The following is a 12,162-nucleotide window of genomic DNA, read 5'->3' as shown; positions in this document are numbered from 1 at the left end:
GGACCCAGGTAAAAAGCACATCTTAATTAAGATGCCCCGCTGGGAGCCAATTTAATGCAATATATATAATAGGATTTCAATTCTGCTTTGGTGTCTTTGTGCTAGATAATAGGGGTGGCAAGAGAAGCTTTATGTCGCTAATTTCACAAACTGAATACAATCTCAGTATCTCAGCATGAGTATTTTGAAAGCTCTGAGGAGGAAAAAAAATGAAATAACATCAACTATTTTAGAACGGTGTTAAGGGAACAGCTTTTAAATTCCTTTTCATCAGTGTCACATTTTTAGGAGCCATGTTTAAGTGCACTGATAACAGCATTGATTGATCTCTTCTTTCATTGGGGAGGGGCTTTAGAGGCTACTCAATATTTCTTAAACTTTAGAAAAAGGTGTTTTCCCCAAAATTTCTTTTCTGATACATTTTAAGCAGAAAGAAGATCCTCTTGGTATATTTAATTTGAAAAACAATGACATAGGTAATGAGGAAAAGTGTTTAATAAAATTAGATTGTTGGGTATTTATGTTTTTTAATATTTAAAAAATATGACAAAAATTAGATTTTGACTGAAGCAAAGCCAATCATCAGCTTTTCCTCTATCCATCCACCACCAGTCGATTCATCCACTCATCTGCACATTTATGTATCCCACAGAATTTACTGACCCATTGTAAACTATTCAAATGTCATATGACTGTGTTAGTTAAAATGCCGATGCCTCTACAGTCTATGACCACTGCAAGAGCAAAGTAGAGTAACAACAGCAGTTGTAAAGAGCATGAGGATGCAGTGGGGGTTTGTGTGAGAAATTGATACATGATCCAAAATACCAGCTTGGTTGATTCATTATAGCAAATGCTTAGGAAGTAGGTTGAGTCAGTGTGAAGAGACTAGAACGTCATTGCAACTGAGAACTTTATGTAAAATATTTTTTAAATTCTCATTCCCCAAGTCAATTTTAGTCTAGAATAATTAGCTTTTTGCTCTGCTTTTTTTTTCTTTTTTTTTTTTGCTTTTGCTTCCAAGACCCCATGCACGTCCTAAGAATTTTGCACGTTGTCTTCTTTTTTTGGTAGTAAACGGAGAGAGTGATGGCAGGGGTCTTTTGCATAATTCACTGAACTGTGATCCTCACATGAGTGAAGGCCTGGTATACAAACTGAGAAAGCTCACTCCCCAGGGACTTACATATTGATGAGTTTTAAGAAATAAAAGATAGGAGCCTTGAATATGTAACCTCTATTCATTTCATTTTGCTTGGGAGAGATTGTAAGAAAGCTCACAGCAGTGAACTGTAACAAATGGAAACACTGATTTCAATCACATCTCTTTCTTGGGATAAATGGTAGGTGAGTTAAATGGTTCTTTAAATTTAATTAACTGTTTTGCAATTAATTGCATCTGTCTAATGACATTTAAGAGGCTATCTACTTTTTATATCATATCTTTAAAAGAATTACATATTTTAAAGTGAACCAGACATTTGAAATCCTTACGTCAAACTCTTAGTTCCACAGGATTTTTTTAGGCCGGTTAGCAAGATTATTTAATGACTATATGTACTCTGCAATTTAATTTCTTCTAATGTAGATTATGTCACAATCTAAACCAAATTATAAGAAGTTATATTTTGCAAACAAATGTGGAAGAATGGTATTAGTCTGTCAAATGGAATTTCTTTCAAGCTTATCCCAAATACCACAGGGAGCCAAAAATAATAACTAACAATCATGCATGTTGAAACTTTGTAAATCATTTAATGTATATTTTACCTGCCCCCCTCAATGACCAATCCCTGAAGGCAGTTCGTTACCTTCCTTTGGTAGATGAATAAATTGAAATTTAGAACAGGTAGCATTGAGTAAATGGCTTAAGCATCTCATATATGAACAAGTGTCTTAACTTGGGCTTCTCTTCTAAGCTCACATGACTTCAAGTGACCAAGCAAACTTTACCACGTTTGTACAAACATTTGTGAAATTTTAACAAGTGACATTATAATGCCTACATCTAAAGATTTTCTCCAAAACAAATGGTAAATAAAAATTGAAACAGCAATAGTAAAGTCACTAAGGCTCTTTCATTAAAGAGCTATCTTTTATCATCAATTATAAACTATACAGTAGCTGTTTTAATTGTCTCCACTGTACGAATGACAGATTGGAGAGACTGAGTGAGTGGCTCAACATGATTAGGCTTAGCGCTTGTATACAGCCCTGACCAGTGAGACTCCTATGTGGGAACATGCATTTCTCAATGTGGCTTGTGTCCATCAAGCACTGGGTTTTATAGCCTTTCATAAGTCATATCGAGGCTCTAAATTTTATAGCAAGTCTGAAAGTCATGTACCTTTGCCTCCTGATCTTGCTTGGGAGGCTGCTGACCCATTTTTCTCTACCAGAAACATGAAAGCTTTTCATGAAAATGACAAACATCTGTTCATTGATACATTCACACAGTTTAGGTTGCTAAATTGCTCCTAAGTTGGATATTTGTCTTTGTGATTGCTGGAAGCCTGGACAACAACAGCACCATCCTTTCCAGTTACCTTAAGGATAAAAAGGGTCAATAGGAAGGAATGAGGACTTTCTCTTTCCTCCCTGAGCTTCTTACAGGCCTGACCTATCTTGTTTTCACTGACTACTTCCTTTGCCTGAATAAAGATAACATGGCTGCTCTATTCCTGACTTTCCTTCTTCAAGTGAACCCAAATATCTGATTGATTCAGGAGATGTTTGCTTTTATTCAAATTACTAAGGGAAAATATGTCTACTTTTTTTCTGAGTTCTCTATTCAATTCCATTGATCTATGTGTCTATTCTCTCATCAATTCCCTAGTCTTGACTAATGTGTATGAATAATGATCTTGAAATTTGGTAGACAGGCTTCCCCGCACTTTACTCTTCTTTTGCAAAACTGTTTTAAGTATTTTAAACCCTTTCCCTTTCCATATACATTTTAGAATAATCTTGCCTCTATTCACATAAAATTTTCACATTAGTTTTGTTAAGTATGTATATTTAGGAAAAATTGAAGGCTTTCTTCCAATTGATGAACACAGTATGTCTCTTCACTTATTTAGAGCTTCTTTGATTTTTTTATCAATATCGTGTAGCTTTCATTACAAAAACGATAAAATATATTAACGTGTTTCCTATGAATCATCTTTTATTCTTGAAATAAATCTCACTGTGTAAGAAAAAAATGTTTATTAAGAGAAATACATGTTTTTTTCTTAGCCTTCCCTACATATTAATCTCTTTGGTTCCCACTGCTATGATTAAAGCAAAGAGAGAGAGTACAAAGTGGCTTTCAGAGTAAGGCATGACCACCCCTATAGTAGATGTTAAATATTGTTGACCATTTCAAAGCAGAATGGAGGGGGATAGCGTCCCCTGACTCCCCCCACCCCCGCCCCGTGTTTACAAGCTGTGTCCATTTATTAGTTTCCAAGAATCCAAGAAGCTAGAATCTCAGACATATATTGGTTTTCCATAATAGCCAACGAGATCGTTGTCACTTAGAGACTTGGCCTTCACTCCTGAAGAACTATAACTGTGAACTAATGCTGACTGGATAAATCTTGCCATTTCAAAATATTCTACAAAGTTGATTTAACAAACATTCTAAATGAGAAACACTGAGCTACTGTGATCTGATATCTGTGGCCTTGTCAGTGAAAGCAAGTTCAGAGCAAAGCATAAAGAACGGATGATGTAGCTGCTGCCATACCATTTCAGACTTTAAACATCTAGATTATTTATTTATATACTTATTACTCAGTAATTCTTGGTTCAATAGAAAAACTAGCTCATAAATTCTTTGGTCTTCTGGTGAGGGTAGAAGCCCTTTCACTCCCACAGTCTCCTCACTCACCACTAAGTAGGTTGGATGAATACTCATTTCCCTCCAGTTAGTATCTGCATGATAGTGAAAGTTGCATTCAACCTTGTACATTCACCTTTTGAAAGCTTCAAGAGGGCTCGTGCAAAAGGCCCATTCCACAATTGGAAGATACCATGTTAAGTGAAATAAGCTAGGCACAGAAAGACAAATATCATAGCTGCTCACTTATGAGTGGAAGATGAAATATATTTCATAGAAACAAGAGTAGGACAGTGATTATCAGAGATTAAGAATGGAGAAAGAGAGAGACTAAAATGAGATTGAATAATAGGCACAAACATATAGGCAGCAGGAATAACTTCCACAAATTCTACTGTGTTCTATGCCATAATAGGGTGACTATAGTGTATAATAATTTACTGTGTATTTTCTAAAGAACTAGAAGAAAGAAGTTTGAAAGTTCCTAACACAAAGAAATGCTTAACATTAAAGGGGACAGACATGATAATTATGCCGATTTGATCATTACAGATTATATACCTGTATTGAATTATCACCCTTTACACTATAAACAGCTACAATTATTAGGTGTCAATTAAAATTTTTAAATAATTAAATTAAAAATTAAAAAGAGGTCTATTCCTGGGAGAAGGCGGTATATCTGTCCTTGAATTTCAAGTAGTCAAGGGGAAATACTGCTGATGGAAATGAGCAGTTACCAGATGCTCACATTCAATGTTGATTCAAGATAATTGAACAGATGCTCAAAGTTCCTGGCTTGAGGTAGAGCAAAAAGAGGACCCCATTATGGTGCACCAGGGAGAAAGGTCAGGGCAGAATGCTTTTGCAAGTCAGGTGAGCATAGTCAGTAGCAAACATACTGCATCTAATCAGTGCGATAAAACAGAAAAATCCCACACAAGAATAATTTAAGATTTTCTGTGGAGAGATTGAATTTTCTTCATATACTGGACAGCTCTACCTGTTTAACAACTCAACCTGTTTAACAAAATAAATATAGAGAAGGTAAATTTTTACTATAAAAATTATACATACATTTTGTTCTATTGTTTTTATTATAAACAATAAAACTGACAGTCAAAGAAGCTGGGTGTTTTGTGCTAAATTCTAGAATTTGTTTGGATAGTTCAAAACTATAATTGAATTCTATTGATTTTTCTTTCCATTGCTCATTCCTTTAGATTTACCACCCAAAAATTAAAAAGAAAATTCAAACAGACATCAAACTGTCAATGTGGAAATAAATACAACAGAGAATTTACAGACAACAATCTAAACATGTCCAATTGAGGGTCTATTGAAAATTTAATCTATCAAAACTCAAAACAGTTTATATAGGTTTTTATTACATCTCCCACTGTGTCCATGTTCAGTTGTTTTGAAAATGAACACGCAAAGAAGAATTTTCATTTTTGTGTCTCTCTTTTTTTATTCCCTCTGTAACAATAAGACACTGATGTTTTCATGATTTTAATGGTTAAAGCTGGCTATGTCACTCTTTTTCTTACAAGCATCATGAGACTGAAGATTTTAATGCACATTACTTTGAGAAAGGCAGGAAATTAGCTTCTCTCATGGCTGAGTTAATCATCAAAACTTTAGGCAGAATTGACAGAGTGGGATGGGGTGGGGACAAAGGCGAAAGTTTAAATTTTGAAGGTGAGAGTCTACTGGTATTAGTAACTATATGAGGCTACTTTTCAAAATCTGCTTGAATGAAAGGTGCTTTTTTTTTCTGGTTTTAACTTATAGTCTACTCATATTGCTTTTTGATTCCAGAGATAGCAGAATCTTCATGAGTTGAAAAGTAATTCAAAGTTTCTACTTTAAGAAACTTAGAGATTATAAAGAATTAAATGTAAAGGAAAGTAAGAAGGTCCTAAGGCACACAGAAATTCCTGTCTGGCCTCAAGCTGTCTTTCCATCTTGATCTTCTGCAAGCCACTCCTCCATCTCCACTATTTCTATATAACTTTATTTCTCTCAATGAAACGTTATCCAGCTGCATATCAAAAGTTCTTGAAATATATAAGCAAATTCTCACTGCCTCTGTCTCTTAATAATTTCCCTCACAATAAAATTGCTCTTTTTATAAAACTCTGTGGGTTTTGTAGTATCTCTTTTATCTAGGAAGTTTCCTGTCCCTACTTTTTGTACCTGGAAAGTTCATCATGACTAATTTTCATCTCTTCTTCTGATTCTTTGTTTTCTCTTCATACAAAAATATAATCTAAGTATTATGTTCATGGATTTTACATTCAAAATGTTTTATTATGTTGTATGTTTGCTGCTTTGAACTCCTTTCCTTAGGCCACTTTGGCATTTCTTCATCACATTTCACTTTCACGTATCTGAGCTCTACCTGCTGACACAATCCAGTTTTCACAACCACTTGAAATTTTTAATGATTTTTACTGCACTACTTTATAAACCAGTGAACAATAGAAGCACCTGCAGAAGTGGTAAAGTGCCATAAAAATATAATGAAATTTAAAATGTGATAGACATCAATACATGCTTATCAAAAGCAGTGTATATCGAAGCTTAGAAGGACACTCACTGAATCTATGTCAATATCAGCATGTTTTTATGTTTTTGGTCTCTGGAAGTAGAATTACCATAATAATGTAAAAATCTACAACTTGTATTTTTAAATTTGGATGTAATTTTACAAAGGTATTGCTTAAAGGTGAGCAACTTCCTGTATTACTTTGCTGAGTTGAATGTTACTGCCACTCCTCCTTGGCCAATTTCCTTGTTTTGGTAGTCTTTGGTATATGGAAAGAAGATTATTTTCCTCCTGCCATTTTTTTCTTATGAGCAAGCAAAGGTCCTGTGATAATCTTCTCTATCATACCATAAAGAAAATACGATAGAACTTAAATTAAAATTCAGTTTTGATTTTAAATTGAAGGATTTATTTACTTTTTAATTTTACTACTAATAACAATCCAATAAATATGTACACACCTTTCCATTAGGTGTCAAAGAAATATTAATTTGCAATGAAAAATTTTAAAAAGAAAACTACATAATATACAGTAATTTCTGATTCTAAATACTTACTGAGAATTTGATTTCCCTATGCCACTGCAATATTTTCTCCACACTGAAGCCTTTTCCTTCCCTTAACCCAAACATCTAAGGTAATATTATATCCAACTCAAAAAGCCCTTGAATCTCTTCCTTCCCTCTCTGGCTCAGCAGTTTTAAAAATGTCAATTACGTTAGTGTCTATGCTTACTTCAAATTTCTTGTTCCCATGCATAAATCAATATCCAAATTTTTTACAGGCAAAAGGGACAAGGTAATTTATATATGACGGAAGGATCATTCATTTTTAGACATACAGAGGGAGATCCTGAACACATTTATAAGTCATTTTTAAATCTCTCCTGGAGTGACTTGGACTTTTACTGTGGATTCATGATAACAGTGTGAACATGTCCTTCATTATTTTACACAGAAAGAGAAAAAGATCATTTTAGATAATATGAATAAAACAATTTTGGAAACTGTCCTACAGTGACTGCTGCTTCTTTCCAATCATTTAGTCTCCTGAGATCTAACACCTGTTGGAGGTTGTGGGCTAACTGAAAGCAAGGCGTAGAAACTTAGAGTGACTTTCCTGCATCTTCCTAGAGTAAAGCAGCTGAAGGCGTCAGGGTTTAGCTTTTTTACAAAACTGAATCAAATCTCAAGTAGTTGTGAAATTTTTAAGGAGATATTTAATGTCCTAAGTATTATAACCCTCATTATAAAAAGTAGATAAAATGTTAGGAGAATAATTGATATTATAGTTACACAGTACCAGTTACGGAGTGTATTCTACATGATTTATATCCTTTATTTTTTTCTTCAAATCTAGATGACTTTTGTGCTTTCTACTTTCCAAGATTCTTAACGAAGTATCTGTGGGTGAAAAAAATATATATTAAGTAGCTAATGTGTCAATCAAGAAACAGTGTTTGTCTCTGTACAGACTAATACCTGACAAAGTTAGAGCACTTGTTATGCAAGAAGATGTTAGTAGCAGGAAAGATACCAGCAGGTGACTTAACATCAGGAGGAGCAAAAATAGAATCATAGTAGCTAACAAGATGAGAAGGGGCTTCCTCCATGAAGGAAGTCATAGTGAGCAAGGCAGATTGTTGAGCAATAAGTTCCCATCAGGCGAAGATAGAAGGAAAACGTGCACTCTTGGAGTATTCACTGCTGTTGGTTTGTATTTCCTCTGTACATCCGTTCTGAAGGCAGCCTTTTGGGATGTTGCTCCTCTGACTACTGAATACAAGGCAGACTTGTATAAACCATGCCTTATCACTTATAGTTCAACAATTTGTATCAACTATAGTACTAATGCATCTACTCATTGAAAATTTGAAAAGAAAGTAGATTAAAAGCCTCAGTTTTAATTCTGGTGATGTAAGATCATAATTTGATATAATTACATGTCAGTCATCTGCAAAATGTATTCATCCTTTGACTTCTTCCTGTTCTTTTCATAACCTGAACAAACCTCCTGTCCATCAACAGATGGACGGATAAGAAAAGTGCTGCGGTGTTTATACACAATGGAGCCCTGCTCTGCTGTAAAGAAGGATAAACGAGTTATTTGTAAGAAAATAGATGCACCTTGAAGCCATAATGTTAAGTGAAATAAAGCAGACACACAGCTTAAATATCATATGGTTTCTCTTACACGAGAAACTCAAAATAAAAATAAACAACAAAATAAAAGACAGATAATATTGGTACCAGGGATTGAACTCGGGTCCTTATGCTTGCGTAGCAGGCAGCGAAACCACTGAGATAAGTCCCCGGCCCAGAAAATAGGGAGATAGGAAAAAAGGAAAGAAACCAAGAGACAGAGGGAAGGGGAATGGAGGGAATGGGAAAGGGCTGAAAAAAGAACTAAGATGGGTTACTTATATGTACCAACTCCACACAAGGAATGTGATCATTGTGCACTGGAAACATGTACGAATAAAAATTAAATATGGACAAAAAAATGTGAAGTCTAATTAATCCTTCTGTTCTTCATCAGCCTACATCAAACCAGGAATTCCTTGATCTCACTTGCTTTTTAAATTTCATTGTCTCCGCCTTAGTTTATTATTCTTTCCTAAGCATTTTAATAGACTTTCTTGGAATGGTCAGCTCCAGGGCTGGGCCCTGATCCCTCTTTCACTTTGAATGAAGAGTGATGTTTCTGAATCCTAAATCAGCCATGCAAGGCTGTGCCTCAAACCTCTTGCATGGCACCTGAGGACAATTTATAATGTAAAAGCCTTAGCTGTACCACTGACTATCTTTCCAGAATCATAACAGGCTACTTGCTTATTCTGCAGCCGATATACATCCTTGCTGGGTGGTCTGTTCTTCTTCAGCTCTGATTTTTCCATCTGTGCATGTGATTTGTCTTCTTCCTAGTATATGTTCTAGCATATAGAACATTAAAGAAAAGGCCAGTTTGTTTCATATCTGTTTTTTGTGAATCCTTGAGTATCACCCCCTGGCACCACACTCTCTCCCCTTTTCCCCTCAAACAAGAGATAATCCTATCCTTTTAATCATAGAGCAAAAAGGTTACTATACCCTGATTATTATATTGCAGGATCTGTCTGATGCCACTTCATATCCATATAGCTTCAGGAAGGTTAGATACCCTCTCTAACTCCAGTTAGGAGACGAATTAACCAAGAGGAGGATCTTAGTACACTTGCCACATTAAGTTGTTGTGTGTATCTGATGAGATTATGGTTATAAATATTCAATTCAAAGTAAGACACAAATAATGTGCTTTATAAAGATTGATGCTTTCATTATAATTACAAAGCTCAATAATTTTATGTGATATTGGTAAAAATTACAAGCTAATGACTTGTTCTTTTGTAAGATACCAGTTCCTTGTGTGATTTCTTTTATAAGCCTGCAAGTTCCTTGAAGAACTTTTTGTTCAGTTCTGTACCACTGGTCTCAGCATCAGACTAGGATACAATAATTTTTAAATTTTGAATGTCTGAATAAATTTCTCTAAATGAAAACATGTTTTTTTTGATACTCCCGTTTATTGACAACATCCATATTCCTTGTGAGAAAGGATTTCAGGCAGGGTATACTGGGAAAACACAACAATATTGCACTTCAGAAAGATTCTTCTCAGATGCAACGTTTAAGTGAAAATACCTCCAGAAACTGACAGACCCCGACCCAAGCAGACATGCTACCTGCATCCGCAGGAGCACAGAGATAACAAGAAGCCAGCAGCCACCCTGCTGCTCTCACCACTGCCCTGTTTATCATCCAGCTCCAGGCCCATTACCCATGGGACTCTAAAATTTTCCACCCTCTCGACCAGTGCCCCCTCCCCTACCTAAAATACCCCATATAACCCTGAGCACCAGCCTCTCAGTGCCAATGGCCTTCTCGCCCTTGGCCCATCTGCACCCACATGGCAATAAACTCATTGCATGTTGCTTATAATAGGTAATGTGAAATAGAAAGAAAAGGGGCAAAGGGGTAGACTATGTCTGTGTTGGTGGTCTCAATAGTGCCTTGGTCTGACCTTACAGAAACAATTTCTTCACAGGAGGTTTTTAGATTAAACAAGGGATGCCCTTGATTGAAAGCCTAGGCAGAAGCCAGTTTATTGCCTGCTAATCTGTGTAAAGTATACTGTCCTAACAATTATCCACAGGTATTTTCAAATACAGTGAACGACAATTATCTTGACAACATCTCCTGTTAAATGGAGAGTGATTAGTAACTAAGTTTTAAAAAAAAAAAAAAATCAAATGGTTTAGAAAACAACCCTTGCTGTCTAGAAGTGAATCAGTACCACCCAACATGATTTTTACAGAAAAAAAAACAAAAACAAACACTTTGAAATGAAAATCACTGGATAACCTAACTCGTTAGAAATATTTCTATTGTGTTTTCTTTATAAAGGTTATCTAAGCAAAAGCAATGCACGCAAGAACCACAGAAATGTTTGTATGTCTTGACCCTGTATGTTCAGTGTGAAAGTTATTGTTATAATCACACAACTGAGCATGGGTTTGTCTCACATTGTTGGGGGTTGTAACTGTCCCAAGTTCTTGGTATCCTGGACAAAAAGAATTGAGCAGGACCCACACAAATAGAAGTGAAACCATAAACTTATTAGCTAGGATACACTCTTCAGAGAGTGAGAGGGACACGAAAAGATGTCACTTCTCAAAGCAGCCAGATGTCAGAATTTATAGGTTGTTTTTACAAGGAAAGAGTAGTTCTTTGAACTGGCTTGGCAGTTTACTCCAATCAGGGACAAGTTTCCCCCTATCTGTTGGAAGGGGATTTCTCTCCTTTTTTGAACCCTTGAGGAACAGTCATGGTGCCCAAAACCCATTGGGTGGAAGCTGTATCAAAACCACAATGTAGATGAGATTATAATTAGTTATAATTGAGTAGGGGTCGCTTTTGGTTGTTTAGGATATTTCATAGTGTTTGTGTTGCCAGTGGTGGCTTAATCACTAGAGGTGGTAAGCTTTGTGATTTCTAGAGTTCTGTCTATCCCAGGGCTGGGGCAGCTCTCAGAACCTGGCTCTCTGTAGGATTTGGAGACCCAGCTTCCTCTTTACCATGGCATCTAGGCCCCTTCTTCTAGGAATTTCTCCATTCTACTTCCTGCCTCATTGGTTCAGGCAAGATTAAGTGAGAAGAGACATGTTATTTCATGTGAAACTAAACATTGTGCTATCCAGAAATTTGTAGGTGTTTCTTTGTTTTCTTTTGTCTTCTTTCCTTAAGATGAAGCTTATGATTCCTTAAGGATCTTGTAGTCTTAGAAATAACAGGAAAAGATGCATTGTTTTATGGTAACTACCATTGTTTGTCACACTTTTCTATATGGTATTTATAATAAAAATAGCCACTATCTATTAAGAACACCTATATAATACATATTATATATTATATTAATTATATATACCACAACTAAATTTATATATTTTATGCTTTCCCTATATATAACTTATATATATATATCACATATATGATTACTAATCATATGCATGTGGTTCTTTATATATAAAAGACATTCATAATTTATATAACTCATTATGCATGAACACAAATCACAAATGCAAATATATGGCTCAGTGGCTGGAGCCGCTGAAATATTGTAGTAAATATATTTCCAAAGTTGTAAAATATTTCAATAGTAGTAACCAGATAGCAAAATATTTTTCCTTTCGATGTGCATTGTCATTACTTTTGAATGAACCTTTACAGAGTAAAAAAAAAAAAATCTCTGT

The sequence above is a fragment of the Heterocephalus glaber genome, unplaced genomic scaffold, assembly GCF_053883595.1.
Source record: "Heterocephalus glaber isolate CG9 unplaced genomic scaffold, H.glaber_assembly_v1.0 deba00000071, whole genome shotgun sequence".
Taxonomy (NCBI): domain Eukaryota; kingdom Metazoa; phylum Chordata; class Mammalia; order Rodentia; family Bathyergidae; genus Heterocephalus; species Heterocephalus glaber.
Note: the sequence above shows the minus strand (reverse complement) of the source record.